The sequence below is a fragment of the Pan troglodytes genome, chromosome 4, assembly GCF_028858775.2.
Source record: "Pan troglodytes isolate AG18354 chromosome 4, NHGRI_mPanTro3-v2.0_pri, whole genome shotgun sequence".
Lineage (NCBI taxonomy): Eukaryota > Metazoa > Chordata > Mammalia > Primates > Hominidae > Pan > Pan troglodytes.
Genome location: NC_072402.2, coordinates 60,877,240 through 60,902,780, shown reverse-complemented (window position 1 = coordinate 60,902,780; position 25,541 = coordinate 60,877,240). Strand labels below are relative to the sequence as shown.

At 39.1% G+C, this 25,541-nt stretch overlaps 1 long non-coding RNA gene across 1 annotated transcript in view; it reads right to left on the bottom strand.

The window, feature by feature from the left end:
* Positions 1-18,551: 18,551 nt before the first annotated feature.
* Positions 18,552-25,541, bottom strand: part of LOC107974742 (uncharacterized) — a 43,412-nt gene continuing 36,422 nt past the window's right edge. The window contains exons 5-6 of the long non-coding RNA XR_001717718.3: positions 20,826-20,920; positions 18,552-19,827 (exon numbers count right to left, since the gene is read on the bottom strand). This is a non-coding gene — a long non-coding RNA (uncharacterized LOC107974742). The remainder of the gene's footprint in view (positions 19,828-20,825; positions 20,921-25,541) is intronic.

Genomic DNA, 25,541 nt, shown 5'->3' with positions numbered 1-25,541 from the left:
AATAGCAAAGACTTGGAACTAACCCAAAAGTCCATCAATGATAGACTGGATTAAGAAAATGTGGCACATATATACCATGGAATACTATGCAGCCATAAAAAAGGATGAGTTCATGTCCTTTACAGGAACATGGATGAAGCTGGAAACCATCATTCTCAGCAAACTATCACAAGGACAGAAAACCAAACACCGCATGTTCTCACTCATAGGTGGGAGTTGAACGAGATCACTTGGACACAGGGCGGGGAACATCACACACTGGTGCCTGTCAGGGGGTGGGCCCTGGGGGAGGCATAGCATTAGGAGAAATACCTAATGTAAATGATGAGTTGATGGGTACAGCAAACCAACATGGCACATGTATACTTATGTATCAACCCTGCACATTGTGTACATGTACCCTAGAACTTAAAGTATAATAAAAAATAATAATAAAAAAAAAACATCACCAATGAAAGTCAGATGGACATCAGATACCACCAGTTCTGATACCCTGAGGACACAATATAAAATGTTAGACAAACTGAAAATGAGGAATGTTTAATTAAAGGAGGAGGAGATATATTATTCAAAAGTGTCATAAAATACAAATAAATCTGTGGAAATGCTCCAGATTAAAGGAAGCTAAAGAGACATGGCAATTAAACGTTAACACTGATCTTAGACTGGGGGAAGATATTTCAAAGAGCATTATTATTCATTTGATAAAACTGGAATGCAGGGAGATTAAGTTAAATTTACTAACATTGACAAACGTATAAAATTGTGAAAGAATATTCATGGGAATTACATATTGAAGTATTTAGGAGTAAACGACCATGACATATGTAATTTATTGTCAAATGGTTTAGAAAAAAATCTCCCCCCAGCCTCTCTCTCTCATGTTCAGATACTAGCAGTTTTCCTCTCCTTTAAAGAATATTTAATTTTATTTACAAATAGTATAAAAGTATTTTCTCTAGTTTAATAAACTGATAATCATGACCATAATGTTTGAATATATTCTTTGGGAAACCTATTTTAACACTGTCAAACAGCAATTTCCCACTGTTGTTTTTGCACTGTCAATGCAAATGGTCAACACAATAAAAAGGCAAATAATATTTTACTCTTACTATCCAAAGAGTTCTGGCCTCATAGATTTCCTGAAAGGGTCTCAAGGAAACTCAGGGGTCCATGGACCACTTGTTTCAAGAACACAAATTATAATCCTACTTGTTATATATTTTCATAGGAAGCAGAACCAAAGGGAACAAGCATGAAAGTTAGGTTATCTATACAAACACATCCTGACTATGAGTGGTATAAAGAAATTAAAGTATGTCTCTGAAAAAAAGCTGTAGAATTTTCTCTTTTCTTTCATATATTTTTTCATGTGTTATTTTTATTTTTATCATGAATGTTTTCAAAGAATCACTAGAGAGACTGGTATTGTGAATCCCCGTATGCCCTATTTAAACTGACATTAATATTTTGCTATTATTTGCTAGCATATTGTTCAAGTTGTTTAAAGCAAATTCCAGACATCATAGCATTTTATCCTTATTATACTCTAATATCTAGTTCATATTCAGATTTCCCCAATGGTTCCCTACCACCACCACCAAATTTAATTCTACAGTTAATATTTTGGACTTGAATCCAAAAAAAGCGTTTGTACATTGTTTTTGGCTAATACGATTTTTTTTTTTTTTTTTTTTGAGACAGGATCTTACTGTTACCCAGGCTGGAGTGCAGTGGCAAAATCACAGCTCACTATAGCCTTAAGCTCCTGACTCAAGATATCCTCGCCTGAGCCTCCCAAGTAGCTGGGACTATAGGCACGCACCACCATGCCTGGCTCCCCATATTTCCTATAAACTGAAAGTTCAGTCTTAAGGTTTGGCAAAACTCAGGTTTAACATTTTTGACCAAAATATATCATGGTGATACTGCCATAATAATTTATATAAACATGGCAAAAGGCCCATTTTTTTTTTTTCTTTTTTGAGAGAGAGAGTTTCGCTCTGTCTCCCTTGAGGAGTGCAATGGCGTGATCTCGGCTCACTGCAACTTCCGCCTCCCAGGTTCAAGCTATTCTCCCAACTTGGCCTCCTGAGTAGCTGGGATTACAGGTGCACACCACCACGCCCAGCTAATTTTTATATTTTTAGTAGAGACAGGGTTTCACCACGTTGGCCAGGCTGGTCTGGAACTCCTAACCTCAAGTGATCCACCCACCTCAGTCTCCCAAAGTGCTGGGATTACAGGCGTGAGCCACCACGGGCCCTTCCGCCCTTCCTCCCTTCCTTCTCTTTTTTTTTTTTTTTTTTTTTTTCCAGAGTCTCGCTCTGTCACCCAGGCTGGAGTGCAGTGGCACAATCTTGGCTCACTGCAACTTTCACCTCCAGGGTTCAACTGATTCGCCTGCCTCAGCCTCCTGAGTAGCTGAGATTACAGGTGTATGCCATCACGCCCAGCTAGTTTTTGTATTTTTAGTAGAGATGGGGTTTCACCATGTTGGCCAGGCTGGTCTCAAAGTCCTGACCTATGGTCCATCCACCTCAGCCTTCCAAAGTGCTGGGATTACAGGCGTGAGCCACCACATGCAGCCAGTCCATCTTGAAGGGTTAGGGACAGTTCTAACTACAAGTAGGTTTATACAGCTTTGCTTTTTCTTCAAGATCTGTACAACCCCATCCTAGAGCTGGAAGGATGTAGAGAAGTACTTTACCTCTATGGTCACTTGTTAGAACCAAAAGACACCTTCATGATAGAGATTTAAGCTAATTGGTTTACCAAGGGGCAAGCAACTGTTTAGTGGAATTTCACTAGCAGATTTGCTTAGCTGTGGTCATTTTAAAAAGCAAACATTGTTTTTCAAAATCAATTACTGCTTTTTTTCATTGTTGCCTGCCCAAGTATCCTAGAAAATGGTGATTTGGTTATTTCCTACCTTATTAGGAAATATCTTTCAATAATGGATAAATTAAGTTAATTTTGCAGGTAATTAAGAGTTTGTAATGTATTTACAGAGTGTTTAAAAATCATTGAATGAGCGATTCTTTATGTCGTGACTGTGGTTTCTTGTAGGTGGGGGTTCATAAGGTTATGAATTAATGACCTTGGTTAAAATAAATGTAAATCAAACCCAGGGAAGTTACAGACAGAAAAGGGGATGAAAGGCTATTATAGAAGTTCCTAATAGCATCAGTATAATTAAAATTCTATTAAGTTTCTCAGGGGTTAATAATTTCATAGTGAAAATATGCTTAAGGCTGACATTTGGCATACAAATATTTAGCCCACAGCAATACTTTTTAAGGAAAATCTAATTAAGTTAGGCAGCAAAGGGGGATTAAAAATGGCTGATCTGAAACCACAGAAAGAATTTTTTCCATTTCAAAGGTCTTGTCATGTCTGGCAGTGATGCAAAGGTAAGCAAATTTTTTGGAATTTACTAATGAAAAGAAAACCCTCTTTTTATATCTTCCTTTAGCAATCCTTATTCCTCAGGTAGAATAATACTCATTCAGTGTAATTGGACTTTTCATGTCTTTTTTTTTAAGAAATAAATTTGAAAGACTCCAGCAAATGACTGGATTCCATGTGGAAGAAGTGAAGCTTTAGATTGTGGTACATATGTAAATTAAAACATCTGCTACTATGGTGCTTACCAATCACTTAACTTGAGAACTGCATTTCTGTAAGGAAGGAAAAAAGAAAATACTTTCATCACATAAATATCAGATTGAGAAGAAACATCCTATCAATGAGACTAAAACCATGTCCAATGCTTACATGCTACTCAGCCTAGCTTGTAGCTTCCACCCAGAGCTCGGGTTTGGAGCTGATTTATATTCTGCTCTTGCTGAGTTTTGATTCTAGAATCAGTGATTTGCCTTCAGTGGCCACATGAGTCACAACCCATATAAAACTTAGGATCAGGAGGAGGGACAGACCTCTGGCTTGTGAGCTTTAAAATTATATGCAGTTTCCTGGGCTGTGGGGAAGATGAGTGAGTTCATGGAAACTCACTCCATTTCATTTTCAGTTAAACATTTTCATTGTTTTATCTGAATTCATTTGGATTAGACACATAGGTTAAGTACAAGGCAGGTCCTTCAGGCCCCTCCTTTGCTTAATTTTTCCCAGCAACCCATAGATTGCTACAATTAGTGACATAAATACAGTTTACCTTTCAAGGAAATAATAATTCCCTCTCTAAAAATTCACTCTGTTTCCTTTACATAATCTTATCAGTAAGTAGAATGACATTTCCAGTTTCATAGATGGAGTCAAGCACAGAGATGGGGAGAAAGGGGAGTTACCAAACAGTATACCTGGAGCAGGACTGGAGGACAAATACAAGGAGGAGAACAGTTTGACCAGTGCCCTCTGTCAAATAATCTCTCATTTTCTAGACCTCCTCTCCCTGACCCCACCCCCACATACAAATAAGCAAATAAAACAAGTTAACACAATTCCTTGGATAATGAAAACTGACACCTGTTGAGTACTATGTGCCAAGCAGTCTTCTAGGTCCTAAAATATAATAGATTATTTCATCCTCACAACAACTCTATGACTTACGGGTGGGAGAAGTGAGGCACAAAGAGGTTAATAAACTTGCCCAAGGTCGCAGTCTATTAGAGGCAAGGCAGGGCTTGTGAACTTAAGCTGCAGTACTGTTCTCATAACCATGATGCTGTGGCCCACTGGCACCTGTATTCCACTTTAATGCTCTCTCCTTAAACTTCACAAATGTATACTGTACCAAAAGTATAGGCTTTAGCTAAGACATAAGAGTTGGCATTCATACTGACCAAGATAATTTATAGATTCAATGCTATACCCATCAAGCTACCAATGACTTTCTTCACAGAATTGGAAAAAAATACTTTAAAGTTCATATGGAACCAAAAAAGAGCCTGTATAGCCAAGACAATCCTAAGCAAAAGAACAAAGCTGGAGGCATCATGCTACCTGACTTCAAACTATACTACAAGGCTACAGTAAACAAAACAGCATGGTACTGGTACCAAAACAGAGATATAGACCATGGAAGAGAACAGAAACCTCAGAAATAACACCACACATCTACAATCATCTCATCTTTGACAAACCTGACAAAAATAAGAAATGGGGAAAGGATTCCCTATTTAGCAAATGGTGCTGGGAAAACTGGCTAGCCATATGTAGAAAGCTGAAACTGGATCCCTTCCTTACGCTGTATACAAAAATTAACTCAAGGTGGATTAAAGACTTAAATGTAAGACCTAACACCATAAAAACCCTAGAAGAAAACCTAGGCAATACCATTCAGGACATAGGCATGGGCAAAGACTTCATGACTAAAACACCAAAAGCAATGGCAACAAAATAGACAAATGGGATCTAATTAAACTAAAGAGCTTCTGCACAGCAAAATAAACCATCATCAGTGTGAAAAGGCAATCTACAGAATGGGAGAAAATGTTTGCAATCTACCCATCTGACACAGGGCTAATATCCAGAATCTACAAAGAACTCAAACAAATTTACAAGAAAAAAACAACCCCATCAAAAAGTGGGCAAAGGATATGAACAGACAGTTCTCAAAAGAAGACATTTATGCAGCCAACAAACATATGAAAAAATGCTCATCATCACTGGCCATCAGAAAAATGCAAATCAAAACCACAATGAGATACTATCTCATGCCAGTTAGAATGGCGATCATTAAAAAGTCAGGAAACAACAGATGCTAGAGAGGATGTAGAGAAGTAGGAACACTTTTACACTGTTGGTGGGAGTGTAAATTAGTTCAAGCATTGTGGAAGACAGTGTAGTGATTCCTCAAGGATATAGAACTAGAAATATCATTTGACCCAGCAATCCCATTACTGGGTATATACCCAAAGGATTATAAATCATGCTACTATAAAGACAAATGCACACGTATGTTTATTGCGGCACTATTCACAATAGCAAAGACTTGGAACCAACCCAAATGTCCATCAATGATAGACTGGATTAAGAAAATGTGGCACATATACACCATGAAATACTACACAGCCACAAAAAAGGATGAGTTCACGTCCTTTGCAGGGACATGGATGAAGCTAGAAACCATCATTCTCAGCAAATTATCACAAGGACAGAAAACCAAACACTGCATGTTCTCACTCATAGGTGGGAGTTGAACGATGAGAACACACGGACACAGGGAGGGGAACATCACACACCTGGGTCTGTTGGGGGCGGGGGGCTGGGGGAGGGATTGCATTAGGAGAAATACCTAATATAAATGACAAGTTGATGGATGCAGCAAACCAACATGGCACATGTATACCTATGTATCAAACCTACATGTTGTGCACATGTACCCTCGAACTTAAAGTATAATAAAAATAAAAAATGTATTCACATAAACTTGTATAAGAATTATCACAACAGTTTTCTTCATACTAGCCCCAACAGAAAAATGGACAATAATTTACAGTATATTAATATAAAGAAATATTACTGAGTAGTTAAAAAAAGAATTAACTGTTGATCCACAACAATATGGAAGAACTTAAAAAATGTAAGTCAAAGAAGCCAGACAGATAGTATTTATACAATAAATACTATGGTATATGAGCTCATTTATCAAATCAGGCAAAACTAATCTTTGGGGGAAAGTCAGAATGGTGGTTGTCTCTTAGGGAGTGGGGATGGGAACTGCCTAGAAAGGAACCTTATGGACTGATGGAAGTGTGCATTATATAGGTATATGTGTTTGTCAAAAGCCTTATATACTGATTTGTGTATTTCACTCTATGTAAATTTGACTTGAATAAAACAATTCTATACAAAAAAAAAAAAAGAGCTGGCATTAGTACCAGTCTACAATTCTTTATCCTAAAATTCCAAAATTAAAATATTCTAAAATCTAGAAGGGTTTTTGAAGTTTTAGACACATCTAATTTGGCAGCAAAACCTGAATGAAGACTATCTATAGCTTTATTTATCACATTAATGGCAAATATTCACATATTTTGCTATAGAAATAATTAACATATTTAATTACAGATCCTGCTCAGACCCTGCTAAAGGTACTCCATAATATATATGCATTATATTACATTTCTAAAGAAAAACAACAGATTCTGAATTCAAAACACATTTGCCCCCAGGAGTTTCTGAATTTTGGACCTATGGGGTGTACTTTTTTCACCCTCATAACTTAAAAAAGAGAGGTGGTTTAGATCAAGGCCTGGAAGATGCATTCTGACTTATACTCCAATCAAACATACAAGAAAACATGTCCAGAGAAATTTTATAATTTAAATAGTACCATACAGTTAGTAGATGTTTTAGCCAGTTTGCATTTCTATAAAGGAATACCTGGGGCTGGGTAATTTATAAAGAAAAGAGGTTTATTTGGCTCATTGTTCTGCAGGCATGGTGCCAGCATTTGCTTTTGGTGAGGGACCCCAGGAAGCTTCCAATCACAGTGGAAGGCAAAGGGGAACAGGTATGTCACATGGTAAGAGAAGGGGGAAGAGAGACAGAGGAAGGCAAGACCAGGCTCTATTAAACAATCTGATCTCACAAGAACTAATAAAGTGAGAACTCACTCATTATCATGGGGAGGTCACCAAGTCGTTCATGAGAGACCCACCCCAATGATCCAAACACCTCTTACTAGGCCCCAACTCTAACACTGGGATCAAATGTCAATATGAAATTTTGGGGGGGGAAATATCCAAACTATTTCAGTGGCAAAGCTGGAATTGAGGCCCAGATCTTGAAACCTTGTCCTCCAGAGTTCCTGATATAGCCCTTTGACATGGGTTTTGTGCTTTTTTGGCTTAGGTCAGAATATGGAATGGCTGCAGGTGGCTGACCAGATGCTGGGGCAGGCCATGCCAGAACTGGCTCCCAGAGCAGAAGTTCAGGCCTCTCTAACTTGGAGCTTTCCTGGGGGGAAAAGGGAAGCAGCGGGTGATAACTTCCCATAAAAGTAGTTACCATGTGTTGCCAGTGAGCTCAAGAATTCTATTTTAATATTGAAATTCCAGCTCTCCTTTACTCCCACCCAGTTTAAACCTGTAGGAATCTGCATCTTAACAAGTGCTCTAGTAATTCCAGGGCAGAGGCTTCTGACTACACTTTGTTCAGCACAGTCAATATTAATCAGAACTTGAATCCCAGGGCCTCCATGTTGCATGAGTCCATGGGCAGCCATTCATATCATAGCCCTTGTGAACGGGACTCCCTGGAGTTATATGTTGCACAGCCTTTATAGCCCTACACTGTGTCCTGTACATCAGCAGACACACTTCCCTTCTATGAATGCCCACTACATTGACCCAGTCCTGGGTGAGGGAATCAGCAGGGGAGGGCCAGTGAAAAAGAGAAAAGTTTATTCAGCTCGGATGTACTTTCTAGAATGTTGCAATCAGAATATGTAACAACAACAAAAAAAGCTATTTTAATATTTTGTGTTTTACAGTTAAATATCATTTTTACATTTATTTCTGGCATTTAAGCCTTTGAAAGATCTTACTCTAGCCTGCTGACATCTTTTCTTCTTCCCTTTTGTGTCTTTCCTTACTCTTTGCCACTTACCTGCCTACCAATTTCCTGCTCAAATGAACTCCACCTTCAATCCCTCCCCTTCAAAAACAAAAAATCATCTACTCACCACTTTCTGATCAGGCCTACCTGTCCAAAACACCCTAGTGTGACCTGGCTTCTCGTTATCCAGTCTGTTTCCTTAGCTAACTCATGGTGGAAATTCAGGCACTGGGGCAAGTGGAGCAGCATATTTAGGGTATTAGAGTATTTGTTTAGGAGTTTTAAAATCACTTTCAAAATCATACCACATATCTGCCTCATTATTCATGAATGTTGATAGAGAACATAATTTCTACTTATTGTATAGGGATTGTTGTCAAGGTTTATTTAGGACTTGTGTTCAAAGCCCTCTCCTCCATAGAAAATGTGCCACAAAACAAAACAAAAAGAGTCTTTCTCAGAGCAAATGATAGCCCCCTCTAAGCTAGATCTGGCTCCATTACCAAATCTTGGTGCTGCATTGTGAACTATTTAGAGGGGAAAGATATAGACCATGTCAATGGACTAGTCAGTGCTCTGGAGAGTATAAACACTCCAGAAGAACGCAAATGTCATTTTCCCTCCAATTGGCTCAGGCCTTTGAGGCCATTAGGCATAAACCATTAACCCTTGGAGTCAAGGATTATGTCATTTGGTCTTGTAAATTATTGGCCCAGGAGTGTCTTGTAGATGTCCAACAGGCAGTAAAGGAAAACATGACAATGCTTCTGAGAACCAGCTTCCAGGGAGAAAAGCAAGGAACAGCCAGAGGAATCACGAGGTGGAGAGCAAATGAGAAGTGGCAGGAAAGTGTTTACAATGGACCAAAGTTCACCCAGGAGCCTCTGCAGCAGCGCATCAGCTAGTACACAGAGCAGAGGGAAAAGCAAGCCCAGGCTTAAGAAAATTTCTGATTAAGTCTTTTGATCTTTTACAAAAAGAAAAACATTTCCTTCTTCATGAAAATATGTTTCCACCTGGAAGAGCATCTTCACCAGAGACAATTTCTAATGTGAGCTACTGGCATGTATTCTATTCTAGCTACACAGCACCAGCATTCAAGTCCCACTCAAATCCAATTCTGGTCTTAGAACAAAGAAACTGGAGCTTTTCTCTTCCTAGCTATATTCAATGCAAAGCAAATCATACTCTTTAAGTAGAAATGGCTTGTGTTTCTGAAGAACACACAAGTGTTGATCTCCGGGGAAGAAACTTCCTTAGCGGTAAGTTGAATCAACAGAACCTAAATTACTCTAACTTGAAGGGGAGCTATAAATGTCTCTACATATGTTAGGCCTGATTTCCATGACCAAGGACTGGCTAGAAGTCAGATTCTTGCTCACATAGTTTATATTCAAAATATATGCACGTAAAGGCAGCTGTCTTCACTGGTACACTGGACTAGTCCCTAAGTGAAGAAGAGAACATCCATTTATTTTTATGAAACCTTAAATTTGTTAAATTCTTAAGTGACTTATTAAACATTATTTTCATGTCTATAAATGAAAACTGCTTAAGTTTCTAGTTTTCATCCTTTCAGAATACTTGCTGTGTGAAGGATTTCCATGTAACTTCAAAATTCGAGAAATAATTGAGTGCTTTTGAACATATCTGGCTACACTGTTGATACGTTCTATGTCACAATAATGTAAATTTCCTCACAGTATATATAGTTCAGGCTGATTGATGGGTAGTTTGTTTTCAGTGTTTACTTGGTGAGATGGCTTGGCTCTGTATCCCCACCCAAATCTCACCTAAAATTGTAATTCCCACCTGTCGAGGGAGGGAATGGTGGGAGGTGATTGGATCAAGGAGGCAGTTTCCCTCATGCTGTTCTTGTGACAGTGAGGGAGTTCTCATGAGATCTGATGGTTTTAAAAGTGGCAGTTTCCCTTGCACTGTCTCTTTGTCTGCCACCATATAAGACATGTCTTGCTTCCCCTTCGTCTTTTGCCATGATTGTAAGCTTCCTTAGGCCTCTCCAGCCATGCAGAACTGAGTCAATTAAACCTCTTTTGTTTATAATTTACCTAGTCTCAGGTAGTAATCTTTATAGCAGTGTGAAAATGAACTAATACACTTGCTTGAATTGTATTTTGCTTAGATAGAATATTATACATTAAGCGTTCAAATACTTTGTGGTAGAAAGGAAAGGAGCACGTATTAGTTAGCTAGAGCTGCCATAACAAAATACCACAAATTGGTGGCACAACAGAAATTTATTTCTTCACTGTTCTGGATGTTGTAATTCCAAGATCAAGGTGCCGGCAGAGTTAGTGTCTGGAGAGACCTCTCACTTTGCCTTGTAGATGACCACTTTCTCACTGTGTCCTCACAGAGCCTTACCTCTGTACATGTACTCCTGGTATCTTCCTCTTCTCGTAAGGATACCAGTCCTGTTTTATTAGGACCCTACACTTATGACCTCATTTAACCGTAATTACCTCCTTAAAGACCCAATCTCTAAATATAGTCACATTGGGAGTTAGGGCACTCTGGCAACAGACAGACATTGATTTAAATCCTAGCACCCATCACTCAATAGCTGTGTGTCCCTGAAAAAGTGTATCCTCTCAATGCCTCATTATCTTTACCTGAAAATCAGCATAATAATTGTATGAAGGAACTTACAGAATTTTGTGAAGATTACATGGAATATGTAGAATGCTTAGACTCTAGTCAAGTACATAGTTCTTACTAAATGTTAGCTATTTATGTAAAAAATGCTCTTTAGAAAAAACCTAGAAAGGCTTCACAAAGATTTAGAGATTTTAGGAATGGTCTGAACAATAGGTACAAAGAGAGGTAAGACCCATGCAAATGTAATTAGGGAATTTTCAGTTTCCACAACATACAGATTGAGATAATAGACACCCTTCTTCAGCTATAAATGTATAAACAGGTCAGAAAAAATATACAAAACATTAACTACATAGTTGAATGAAAAAAAGAAAAGACAAGTCCTCAGCCAGAAACAAAAGAGGAACTTATAGCTTGAGTTGTCAGCAGTGGCTGGGACGCTCCTTACATAAGGTGGTAGAAGGAAGACAGCGTTAATGTCCAGATGGGATTAAATGGGGTCATGGGCCTGCAGATGATAGAAATCTAGAACTGAAGTCCTCCAACCCTGGAAAGACTGCCTTTTCTTTGAAAGAATGATCAAAAGGGCTATACTCCAATCTAAAGAAATAGAGATAAACTTGCCTAAGGCTCTAGAGGAGGAGAGCTTCTATGAGAAATTATTGTTCAAAGGAATCCTGAACAACTGACACTCCTCTTGTAGCAATATTTTTACAACCCAGGCATGTTGAATCTCTCCACACACACAAAGACACACACACACACACACACACACACACACACACACAGAGAGAGAGAGATGACTGATAAAGATGTACTCATAATGAAAAGAAATTAAACTATATGAGGATACAGTTCACTATAAAGCACATAGCATAAGGAGACACAACATACACAAGTATTAGCATTAAAGTTTCTGAAGATAATAGTAAATTCTGAAAGAAAATATAAAATAGCTATGTTTACAATTATTATGGTGATTTTAAAAACGAAGAGAAACTTTAAAGAAGATACTATGTACAAAGAATAGAAAGATGTGAAAAAGAACCAAATATCACTTCTATACATGAAAAGACTTTAAAACAAAGAAAAAACATTTACAGGAAGACTAAACAGCAGGCAGATTAGACAAATTGAAGAAAGAATTGGTGAACTGGTGGATAGATCTGAGGATCTATCCGAGAATCCATCTGAGGATAGATTATGCAAAATGAAGCAGAGAGATAAAGATGTCAAAAATATAAAAGAATATTAAAAGAAATGAAGGAGAGACTTAAAATACTCAATATGTATGCAACAAGAGTTGTGGAAAGAATAGAATATTTGAAAATTATATATATAGAAAATTTTTTGAGACAGAGTCTCACTCTGTCTCCCAGGCTGGAGTGCAGTGGAATCATCTCAGCTCGCTGCAGCCTCCACCTACCAGGTTCAAGCAATCTTCTGCCTCAGCTTCCTGAGCAGCTGTAATTACAGGCACCTGCCACCACACCCAGCTAAATTTTGTATTTTTAGTAGAGATGGGGTTTCACCATGTTTGCCAGGCTGGTCTCCAACAGCTGACCTAAAGTGATCCACCTGCCTTGGCTTCCCAAAGTGCTGGGATTATAGGCATGAGCCACCACACCTGGCCCAAAAATAATATAGTTGAGAATTTTTCAAAATGGTTAAAGAGATATATCCTCAGTTTGAAGAAGCATAGGTCTTGAATAATATAAATACAAATACATTCACATTTAGACATGTCAAACAGCAAAGAATATCTTCAAAACAACCAGAAGGAAAATATAGATTTCCTACCTTAAAAATAATTAAAATAAAAATAGATTTTCTATCAGCAATATCAAAGGCCAGAAGATAATATAAAAATTTATTCAAAATTCTGATAAAATATAACTATCCAAAATTCTATACTTATCATTCAAGACTGGAGAGAAATGAATAAGGTTTCAAGCAAAGTTTGAAAACCATTTTCTGAAGGAACCACTAATGCATGACCTCTTTTAAGAACCAAGGAAGAAGCTGGGAACAATGATGAATTAATACATTTATAATTGTAAGTATATATAAATCAGCATTGACTGTTAATAAAAATAAGGGCTAACTTGAGAGGGTTGAAAACAAGGTGCAACTACTATATTAGACAACAATAATATGGAAGATGGGGATTAGTGAAGAGTTTAACTCTCAGGAGAAGGGAAGCAATATTAACTTTAGACTTTGTTAAGACAAGTATGCATTTTTTTAAATGAACAATATTGTAAGAATGGAAAAAGACTTCTAAACTAACAGAGGGAGAAAAGACAAAATAAGAAAACCTTAATGAATCTATTTAACAGCAAGAAAGAAGAAAAAAAGCAGTGTGTGTATATATAAAATCTTGCACATTAAAATTTAAAAATAAATCAAACCACATCAGTAATTTCAACAACTAAACAGGAGTACAGACATCAGCAAAATGGCAGCATAGGACTTTCCAGCACTCATTCCTCCAGCAAACATCAGTTTGAATAACATGTATAAAAATGCCTTCACAGAGCTGAGGAAATTAGGAGATTACAGCACCTGGGCATAACACAGAACTAAGAAACAATGCATTGAAGAGGATAAGAAAGACAGTTACACATTACCCACATCATCCCTTCCCTAATCCAGGTAGCACAATGTGAATTGAGATACCTGGAGGAAATAGAGGGAAGTGAGCATTGGACTTTGCCTTGGACCCCAACACTGGGCCTGATCCAGTAAAATTCAGGGCTGGGCAGGTCCTCATAGCCCCAGACTTCAGGTCAGTACCCACAGACTGAGCCTCTAAGGCCCCCACTACTACCAGGCTGACCCCAGTGGCTCCAGGTTCCAGACTGGCCCCAGGAATGGGCTGGACCCAGAAGCCCTAGGCCCACCACGGTGGCCCCACCCCAGGCAAACTCCAGCACCAGATCAGCCCTCACAGACTCAGGCTCTGATGTGAACACCCCAGGGCCAGGCCATCCCCAGTGGCCCCATGTTCCAAACCACCCCCAGCACTGGGCATGACCCCATATCCCCAGGCTTCAGGCTGGCATCTGCAAACTAAGGTTTCAGGCTGACCCCTGCATAGCCAGGCTTCAGGCTGGCCCCTGTAGGCTCCAGGCCCACCCCTGCAGACTCAATCAAAAGATCCATCCCAGTGGCTCTAGGCTCCAATCTCAACCCTACAGACGTAGGCCCCAGGACCACCCACCTGCTGACACAGGCACCTAGGTCAACCTGCCTTAAGATTCCAGCACAAGCCCACGTGCAGACCATATCAGAAGCTCTGCCCAAAATCTCTGGACAGACTGATTGATGAAGAGTTTTCCCAGACAAAGAGTTTTCCAGTCTGCACAGACATCAATGTATAATCAGAAGGATCAAGAACAATCGGGGAAACATGACACCACCAAAGGAACAAAATAATATACCAGCAAACTGATCCTAAAGAAACAGAGATTTATAAACTGCCTGACAAAGAGTTCAAAGTAATCATCTTTAAGAAGTTCAGTGAGCTATGAGAGAATACAGATAGACAACAAAACAAAATCAGGAAGACAGACAATGAAACAAAATCAGGAAAACAATATATGAACAAAATTTGAAGTTTAACAGAGATAGAAACTATAAAAAAAATCGAAAGCTAACGAAACACAGTAACTGACCTTGAAAATTCCATAGAGAGCTCCAATAAGAGATTCAATAAAGCAGAAGAAAGAATCAGTGAGCTCAAAGATAGGACATTTGAAATTACCCAGTCAGAGAAACAAAAGGAAAAAGAAAGAAGGGGAATTAAAGAAAGCTTATAGAATTTATAGGAGAGCATCAAAAGAGCAAAGTTTCAAATTATAGGAGTTCAAGAAGTAGAAAGACAAAGAGCCAGAAAGTTTATTTAAAAAGATAATAGCAAAAAACTTTCCAAATCTGGGGAAAGACAGAAATATCTAGATACTGGAAGGTCAAAGGTTTTTAATCGGATTCAATACAAACAAAATTGTAGACTACACCAAGACATATTATAATCAAACTACCAAAAATTTAAGACAAAGACAGGATCCTGAAAGCTGCAAGAGAAAAGAAGCGTATCACATAAAAGGAGTTGCAATAAGGCTAGCAGTGGATTTCTCAGCAGAAACCTTATAGGCCAGGAGAGAGTAGATGGTATATATACAAAATGTGGGATGGGCGGGAGGAGGGAATATCCTCTCAACCAAGAATACTTTAACTGGCAAAACTGTCTTTTAGGAAAGGAGGAGTGATAAAGACTTTCCTAGACAAACAAGAGCTGAGGGAATTCATTACCATTGGACTCATCTTACCAGAAATGCTAAAGGGGGTTCTTCAAGCTTAAAGAAAAGAATGCTAGTAACACAAAAAATATGAAAGTATAAAGTTCACTGGTAAAAGAAAGAACCCACCAGGTACAGTGGCTCACGCCTGTAATCCCAACACTTTGGGATGCTGAGGCAGGTGGATCACCTGAGATCAGGAGTTCAAGACCACCCTCACCAACATGGTGAAACCCTGTCTCTACTAAAAATACAAAAATTAGCCAGGCGTGGTGGCAAGTGCCTGTAATCCCAGCTACTAGGGGTGCTGAGGCAGGAGGATTGCTTGAACCTGGGAGGCAGAGGTTGCAGTGAGCCAAGATCATGCCACTGCACTCCAGCCTGGGCAACAGAGTGAGACTCTATCTCAAAAAAGAAAAAAAAAAGAACGAACGAAACAAATTTAGAATACTCTTATACTGTAATGGTGGTATATAAATCACTTACATCTTTAGTATGAAGATTAAAAGACAAAAATATTAAAAATAACTATTGTTACAATAATTTGTTAAGGGATACATAATATTAAAAGATGTAAGTTGTGACAACAAAAGAACTGAGGAGGGTTGAATAAAAGTGTAAAATGTGTTTATGCAATCAAAGTTATTATTCTCTCAAAACAGCCAGTTGTAATTATGACATGTTTTATGTCAGCCTTGTGGTAACCAGAAAACAAAAATCTTTAGTAGAAACACAAAAGATAAAAAGGAATCAATATATACTATTAGTGAAACTCACCTAATCACAAAGGAAAACAGCAAGAGAGGAAGAAAGGAACAAAGGATCAACAAAACACTCAAAAAACAATTAAGAAAATGGCAGTAATACATTCTTACATACCAATAATTACCTTAAAAGTAAATGAATTTCTTGAATTAAAATACATAGAATGGCTAAATGGATAAAAACAGGACTCAACTACATGCTGCTTACAAAGTACTCACTTCACCTTTATGGACAAACTGAAGATGTGAAGAAATGAAAAAAAGATATTCCATGCAACTGGAACCCAAAAGAGACCAGGGTTGGCTATACTTATATCAAATAAAATAGACTTTAAAGTAAAAAACTGTAAAATGAGACAAGGAATTTCATTATATAATAATAAAAAGGTCAATTCATAAGACAATATATAGTTGTAAATATAAATGCACCTAACATCAGAGTACCTAACTATATAAATCAAATATTAATAGATCTGAAGAAAGAGAAAGACTATAATACAATAATAGTGGGGGACTTTGACATCCCACTTTCAGCAATGGACTTATCATTCAGGCAGAAAATCAGTAATGAAATATCAGATGTAAACTATACCTTAGACCAAATAAAACTAATAGACACATATAGAATATTTCATATGACTGCAGCAGAATACATATTCTTCTCAAGCACACATGGAATATGCTCTAAGATAGATCATATGTTAAGCCACAAGTCTTACAAATGTAAGAAGTTTTAAATCATGTCTAGTATCATTTTTTTACCACAATGGTAGGAAAGTACTTATCAGTGACAGGAGAAATTTTGGGAAATTCACAAATACATAGAAATTGAGCAACATTCTCCTAAACAATGAATGGGTCAAAGAAGAAATTTAAAAAGAAATGAAAAAACATTAAGATAAATGAAAGTAGACGTAAAACATAGCAAAACTTACAGGATGCAGCAAAACCAGTTCTAAGAGGGAAGGTTATAGCAGTAAATGCCTACATCAAAAAAAACAAGTCCACATAAGCAAGCTAATGTTACACCTCAAGGAACTAGACTAACAACAAACTAAGCTCAAAGTTAGTAGAAGAAAGGAAATAATAAAGATCACAACAGAAATAAATGAAATAGAGACTAGAAAAACAATAGAAAAGATCAATGAAACTAAGGGTTGGTTTTTTGAAAAGAGGACACTCACAAACTTTTAGATAGGCGAAGAATAGAAGACTCGAAGTTGTAAATGAAAAAGTAGACATTACAACTAAAGTATAAACAATCATAAGAGACTATTATGAATAATTATACACTAACAAATTGGAAAACCTGGAAAAAACAAATTCCTAGACACATACAGGCTATCAAGGCTGAATCATGGAGAAAATCTGAACAAAGAAATAATGGCTAAGAGAACTGAATCAATAATAAAAAGTTTCCCATCAAAGGAAAGCCCAGGACTGGATGGCTTCACTGCTGCTTTCTACAAAACATTAAAAAGAATACAAATCCTTCTCAAGCTTTTCCCAAAACTGAAGAGAAGGAAATACTCCCCAACTTATTGTACAAGGCCAGCATTACCATGATATCAAAGCCAAACAAAGATACTAGAAGAAAATAAAATTACAGGCCGATTTCCCTGATTAACATAGGTGCAAAAGCCCTCAAAAATATTCTAGCAAACTGAATTCAACAGCACATTAAAAATATCATAAACCTACAAGGGGTGGTGGCTCACACCTATAATCCCAGCACTCTGGGGGGCTGAGACGGGTGGATCACCTGAAATCAGGAGTCCAAGACCAGCCTGGCCAACATGGTGAAACTCCATCTCTACTAAAAATGCAAAAATTAGCTGGGCGTGGTGGCACGTGCTGTAGTCCCAGCTACTCAGGAAGCTGAGGCAAGAGAATTGCTTGAACCTGGGAGGTAGAGGCTGCAGACAAGGATCTCCACTCTTGCCACTTCTATTCCACATAGTACTGAAAAACCTAGCTTGAGCAATCAGGGAAAGGAAAGAAATAAAAAGCAACTACATCAGAAAGGAATAAATTAAACTGTTCTTGGCTTTTAGACAACATGATCTTATATACAGAAAGCCCTAAAGACTCCATCAAAAAACTGTTAAAACTAATAAATGAATCTGATAAAGTTATAGAGTACATTTGAGCTAAATACACTGCGGTATCCTGACTGAATCCTAGAAAAACGGGCATCCATGAAAACACTGTTCACATTTGAGTAAAGTCTATTGTTAATAGCAAAATACCAATGTTAATTTCTCAGTTTTGAAAACGGTACCATGATTACATAAGATGTTAACATTAGGAGAAACTGAGTGAAAGGCATACAGAAACTCTTTGTACCTTCCTTGCAACTTTAATGTAAATCTAAAATAAATTATTGCAAAATAAAAATTTTAAAAATTATATGGAAATTTTATATACAATTAATGATCTTTTATCTGTGACATAAAGAAAATGATACATTTTGAATATGTTCTTTTATGGGCCATGAGAACTCAACTCAGTTCACTTTCAAGGACTGGCCCAAATATTACATTTGAAAAGAGAGAAGTGGGGAACAATATCAGATGAAAGTTATGTTCTTATAAAAGAAAACTTGAAGATTGTATAAGAAATGTATTTCCAGTCCCAAATCAATTGATTGGCATTGCTAAGTGGCAAAGAATCATAGAAGAAGTAAAATAAAATGGAATAAAATGCTTAGTTGCTGGTGCTGTTTCTCCTTTTGCAAAGAAATCTCAGTATGCCCAAGGCAGTGAATGCCATGTGGGATCCTCATTCCCTTCTCTTCTATAGAAAGAAGAGTGTGGAAAAAAGCAGGAGTGGCTTCTGCTGGTTCTAGGGCCATAACACATATTAGTCCCAATAAGAACACCACTTCCTGTCACTGGACAGGCAATGCCACTAAATCATAAGAAAAACTACTGCAAAAGCAAAATTTCAGGTGAACACAAGTCAAAGTAACCAGGAAGTCAACATTTTCCACAAGCAAAAAGTTGTAGATAGACAACTAAAATCCTTCAGGGTATTTGGTTTAGAAAAAAATTCCACCAGCAAATATTTAGGGTATTTGGTTTAGAAAAAAATTCCACCAGCAAATATTTATATAACTGTTTTAAATGAAGTCAAAATATTTCTGGAGCTCTTTGCTGGATAAGAAATTGTTTGTATTTATCTGCTATTCCATATCATGTTTTTCACTTAAGAATATCAAGAGTTCCATTTGTATGTCTTCATCTATTCATAGAGCAGGGGGAAATGTGTTCAGAGAGACTTGAAGCTAAGTGGGCAAATCTTTACAAGCTGGTATATTCCTACTGTTTGAAAAAGATTACCCAAACAATGGACTCCACACAGCCCCACATCTACTCTTTTACTTGCTAGACTGCCCCTTTGGAAGTGCCTATGAACTTCATGTGACATTTCAGGGACACAAAATCAACCCTGACCCTCACAGACTGCCAAGAAAGTACGTAGAGAGCCTTATTTTTTTCCTTTAGTCATACTCCATCATGTGAGGCTGAGATTCCCCAGGAAGAAGCTCTGATATCATCATCAATGCCTGTCCCTTTTTATATCCTCTTCTTGAACAGTTGCTTCAGTTTCCTCATCTGTAAAATGAGAATAACAAATAGACCTAAATCAGGGCTATTGTGTGGATTAAATAAGAGCATTATCTCAATTTTCCTGGTGAGAAAGGCCCAGGCAAGAGTGCCTAGTGTATAAAGTGTTTAATAAATATTTGTCAAATGAGTAGATAAATTAATGAATTCTTCTATCTCCAGAAAATTCATAAGTCTCTGCCATGCTCTTCCTAATACCTGGGCCACTCTTCTAAATATTGGAGGGCTGTATAGGTAGCTGGAGTACTAATTCCAGCAACTGTGTAGCCAAGCACCTATTCTTAGCCTAAAACAAAACTTCAGAATGTTGCCTGGCCTGCAGATTGTGCCATAATTTCAGCCACTCTCTACTTCAAATAAAACCTTGGTTCCTTTGCCCCCAATACTACAAAGAACTTTTCCAAACTTTAACCCCAACTGGACTATATCTTCAGAGAAATGTCTAATTAATTTGCTTCCTAGGGAACCATCTGGTGCTATTAGATTGTTTAGGTCTCAAGGTGTGTGTGTACAGTCAGCTCCGATTGAAGGGGAATTGCATAGATTCTCCAGATGGTGGGTTGCATGACTTATTCTTTAATGTGCTAGACCCCAGTTATCAACATTAGCCCCCAAAGCACAGGGAAGAAGAGAACATGGTCTTTCATAGAGTTCTGCCTTTCTCCACTGGGATGGCCAAAGTGAGAGATTTTGACACATTGCCTTCCTCGTCTAGAAAACCGGCATGCTTTTCTTTGTTTACCCTGGGCTTGGCCTGCTCAGCCAGTCTGGGCTTCCTGGGCAAACACAACTCAGGGTGAGTCCCTCATCCCTAACCTTCTGAATCTGGCAGAGTCACAAACCATGCCCGCCACCCTGCTCATGCCTCAATCTTCTCAGGCCCTCCTTGTGTTGAACCCTTAGTGCTGCCACTTGCTTGTTCTTGTTCCCTGACCAGATCATATGTCCCTGCCACCCAGTCCTCTCCTCACCCGTCTCCTCTTTACCTTCATTTGGTCCACCGTCTATAAGCAGGCCAGGTTGTAGCCTCCAGAGTTCAGAACTGAGGCCTGGGCATCAGAAGCCTGCTGTTGTAGGAAATCTGAGTTTGATTCAAATATGTGGGGTGAGAGTCAGAAGCAGCTCTGGTTTCATTTTGAAGTTTCATTTTGCCAGCAACAGAAACTATGTCTGACTTAAGCAGAAAATACACTTTTTTCAAAGGATATGAGGTAGCTCACAAACTCTTCAAGAACACTGGGCTCAGAGGACAGGTGGGAGCAGAGACCCAAGACCAGTGAGGCTCTCCAGTCCCCATGGAATACAGGGAGCTGAATGTTAGCAGTATTGCCACCACTACAACCAAATGGGTTCTCTCCTGTTTCTGCTTCTTTGTGCCACTGGCTCCCTGTTCAAAGGCTGGGGTGATGCATCTGAGGGATCCACCCTAGGGCACATGCCTACACTTGAGCTGCAGGGAGGGCTAGTGAAGGGGGTTTTCTGGCCTTTAGGCAGGAAATTTCTCAAACACAAAAGGTAGTTCATATACTAGGTAGCCAAAAATGACAAATGTCAATTGCATTTGTCTCATTTGTCTCACAATTTTCCATTCTGTTCCTCATTCCTGTTTCCTGAAAACTAAAGCTATCACAATGCCCCATCCACCTCCCACTGCAGAATGTCCTGGAAATCTAGCCTCTGCACTCCTATTTCCACCACAGCATGTGGTTCCCCAGCTCAGGATTTGTGGCATGACCTCCAATTTCTTCTCCAAAATTTTCCTTGTGCAAGTTTTGAAAGGAAAGGAACATCAGCACTCTCAGTTCATCCTGAAAGTTAGAGTAGGAAGGTATAAGCTGCTACTTCTTCTCTGCTTTACACATTCCTTATCCTGAAGTTTAACACATGCTTACAAACTGTGTACATCGTCAGATTAGCTTCTTTGCTTGTCTAATTCTGTGATCACTGCTTTTGGAATATACAGGGGCTGGGTCCAGGTTGCTGGGAAGCCATAGGCTTATTAGAGCTAGTAGAAACCTTTCTGAGTTTGCAAAACAACAAGGCTTTAAAGAAAACATGTGCCCTCAGAGGACACTCTCACACAAAGATTCCTTTTAGAGGACATTATCCCACAAAGGCTCCCTGGATGTCAAAGTTCTTCCAGAGACTGAGAATTCAAAGGTCATCAACTGAGAGAGATATTCCTATCACCCGTCCTTGATGATCACTAGCAAAGGGCTTTGTGTTCATTCCATTCCCTTGCCAACATTTGGTTCCCAAGCTTGTCCTCTTGTATCCGTCTACCCATGTCCTGGAATGCAGCCAGCCCACCGACACTGACAGGATGGATGCTAGCTGCAGCGAGACTGCTTGTCTGCTGTATACAGAGAGGATGACAGCAGGACATCAGAACAGCTGTTGGAAGGGAGAGGAAGTGGGCAGCTGCAAGCAGGGTGGTCAGGAGAAATGCCTCAAAGATGCCCTGAGAGCAACACATCACAAAGCACCACATCTTTAAACAGCCAACCAGGCAGAACAGCCTGTTGGGAAATGACCAGAAACATAGGATTCCTTTCTAAACGGAAGTCTGGGTCAGGAAGTGAGTCAAAGAAGCAAAGCACCCAAAGGAGGTTAGGACTATTGTATGCTGAGAGCAGTTCCAGTGACCAAATCAAAGGTCCTTTTCTGTGTGGGCCTCTGGAAGGTTCTCCAGGTACTCCACAGCACATAGTTTTAGATGTTTTTTGTTCTAAAGCAAAAGAAGTGGTTTCAAAATCCTTCCAATCCATCCAAACACTTCCTGGCATGTTTACACTCTATAAACCACAGATAGCATGCAAAGTCTTGATGGTAAGGTCATTACAAGCATTGGAACCAATGTATCAGTACCTTGGCATGACCAAGAGCAAGTTCAAAAGGGGGAAAATCATATCAAGAAGCTCTGGCAAAAGAAAGATAACAGCAATGGAGCCCAAATCCTGGCTTTAGATGCTAGCATGCTCAAGTCTAAGGCAAAACACAGTGAATTATATCATTCTTGATGTCTACTCAGAGGAGGCTAGACAAACTTTTTCTTGCTCCTGAGCTATGCTTAGGTATGAGGCAGTAAGCAACTTCACTGAAGCAGTTCTGAAAGCACACACACAAACACATATAAAGAGAGAGAGAGAGTGGCGCCTTTCTTATATCGCCTCCCTTCCACCGCCACAACCCCCACAGCTTATCTCAAGCTTTTCTGGTTTTGAGATGGAGTTTCGCTCTTTTTGCCCAGGCTGGAGTGCAATGGTGCAGTCTCGGCTCACGGCAACCTCTGCCTCCTGGGTTCAAGTGATTCTCCTGCCTCAGCCTTCCAACTAGCTGAGATTACAGGCAAGCGCCACCATGCCCAGCTGATTTTTGTATTTTTAGTAGAGACGGCATTTTGCCATGTTGGCCAGGCTGGTCTCGAACTCCTGACCTCAGGTTATCCACCTGCCTTGGCATTCCGAAGTGCTGGGATTACAGGCGTGAGCCACTGTGCCCGGTCTCTCAAGCTCTTTTAAAGACTGACTCTGTAAAGCTGAGTCTCTAGGGGTCCAGAGAAATATAATACAAAAATGAAGTTTCTGGTGATCTAGGTGCTTAACATAGGGATAGCATTTACAGCCTCCTAAAGTCACCTGTGTTTCAGATTGGGCCTATTCACCCTCAAAACCCCTTTTATCAACTTCTTCAGATCCAACTGAGTCAATTAGTTTGAAACACTTCTTGCTAACTAAATGCACTTTTAAATATTTTTAAATGTTCATGTCTTATTATGAACAAATGTTTTACTGCCAACACTTTTTGAAATGTTGAAAGCCTCTCCATTGCATTAAATTCCCCTCAAGAATATTCCTTGACTTATCCTGACTTTTGACAGAAACCATTTTGCCAGAAAATATATACTTAAGGCATCTAACAAATACCATAACCCCCTCAGATTGTTGACTGAAAATCCATTGTTGTGGAGGCCCAGTGTGTGGACCATAAAGGCTGTTTCATGTGAGCAATAAAGAATCTAACTTGTATCAGCACCCTCAGGGAGGACCCCAGGCCCCTGCCTCCAGGCTGGCTAAGGCCTTTTTTTCCCGCAAGCCTTGCCCCACCTGTTTCTGTTCCATCAAGTTATCAGTTGAAACTCCTAACTTGCATATGTTAAGCCTTGGAAGTCAAGGCCTGGCCTAGAAGATGCTGATGGCAGGGATGGTTTCCAAATGCCCCCAACACATTTTATTTTAAATGAGCTGCTTTTCTGATGAAGCTATCGGGAAAGTTAAGGGCAAAAATAGCTCAATTCCTAGTAGAGATTTATTGAAAATTATCCAACTAGATGTTACTGCATATTTCAATGTGATTAGAACTAGATGTTGTTCCTGACAATGATTGTCCTGTGACTATGATTAGGAGAAGGCAAGAAGGGAGCTGAGGGGTGACCCATGCTCAGAATAACATATAAAGTAAAAAGAACCAAGAAAGAGAAGGAGCCAGATGATTCTGGATCTGGCCAAAATAGGTCCCTACCCACACAAGATAGACTATAAAGATGGTAGGAGATGTGGTCATGAAAGGTCAAAATATAGAACAAGGTGGAAGGGAGATAAGAGAGACAAATTCTGGAAAAGTGCAGGTTCTTCACAATCGTAGAAAGAGTTTTAAACAAGTGATGCTGGGCTGCTGGCTTTTCCACTCCCACCGCTTTATTTCTAAATCTACACTGCTTACAACTTTTTTCCTTTCATAATACAAATAAAGTTAAACCATGGATTTCTTTGGAAGTCACTGAGAAAGTTATAACACTGATATTAAATTCACATATGCCCATATAACACAAATCCTATATTGAGCGATCAAGAAATAATATCTTATTATCCACCTGGAAGGGCCCAAGAATTTGGTTAGCAAGCCCTTTGAGTAACTGTCAGTGTGAGGGCCTGTGATGAAGATGGAGATGATAGAAGAAAGCTGCCCCGTTTCTCTTTCCTCTCTACGGTGAGGAGGCAATTCTAGCAACTTGCTGTGTAAGGGTCTGTGTGGGGAGGTCCACACATGGCAGAGTCAGGCCCTTCACCTTTCTTCCCCAGTCACCAGCAGCCAAGGAGTGATTGCTTTCTCCTTTTAACAGGAAGTAGTACTGGCCCAATTCTGAATTTCTGCAAGAGTGCAAAGATGTGTTCACACGTTTAAAAGCAAAAAGTAGTAGAGGCTGCTCCTATGGAGATATCCTGCTGGCCATCTGTGTCCAGAAGCTGGCTACCTTCTCAGATGCTCATTCAATTCCTTCACCAGTTACCTATCTGGGATCTCCTGTGTCCTAAGTTTAGCAGATGCTATGGGGTAGATGTTAAGCAGGATGATCTGCTGGCCCAGCAACCCAGACTGGACTGCAGCTATACAGGGTGATTATTAGGTTGGCGCAAAAGTAATTGCGGTTTTTGCCATTGTAATGGTAATACGATCTTGAGTGCTGGCCCTTCCTAGAGAGACTCTTATCACACAAAGCCTCTGTTAAATTCCTAGACAAAACACCTGGCCTCAGGGTTTTAAGTTCCCTTTGTAGGAGTCCTTATCTTTTTCTTAACCGTAATATTAGAGGGCGGATGATGCTGATACTAGAATTTACATTCCATACAAATACCTAAGTGCTTTGTATACTGAATGCACTAGTCAGGACATGCACATAATAAATTGGAAAATTATTGAGC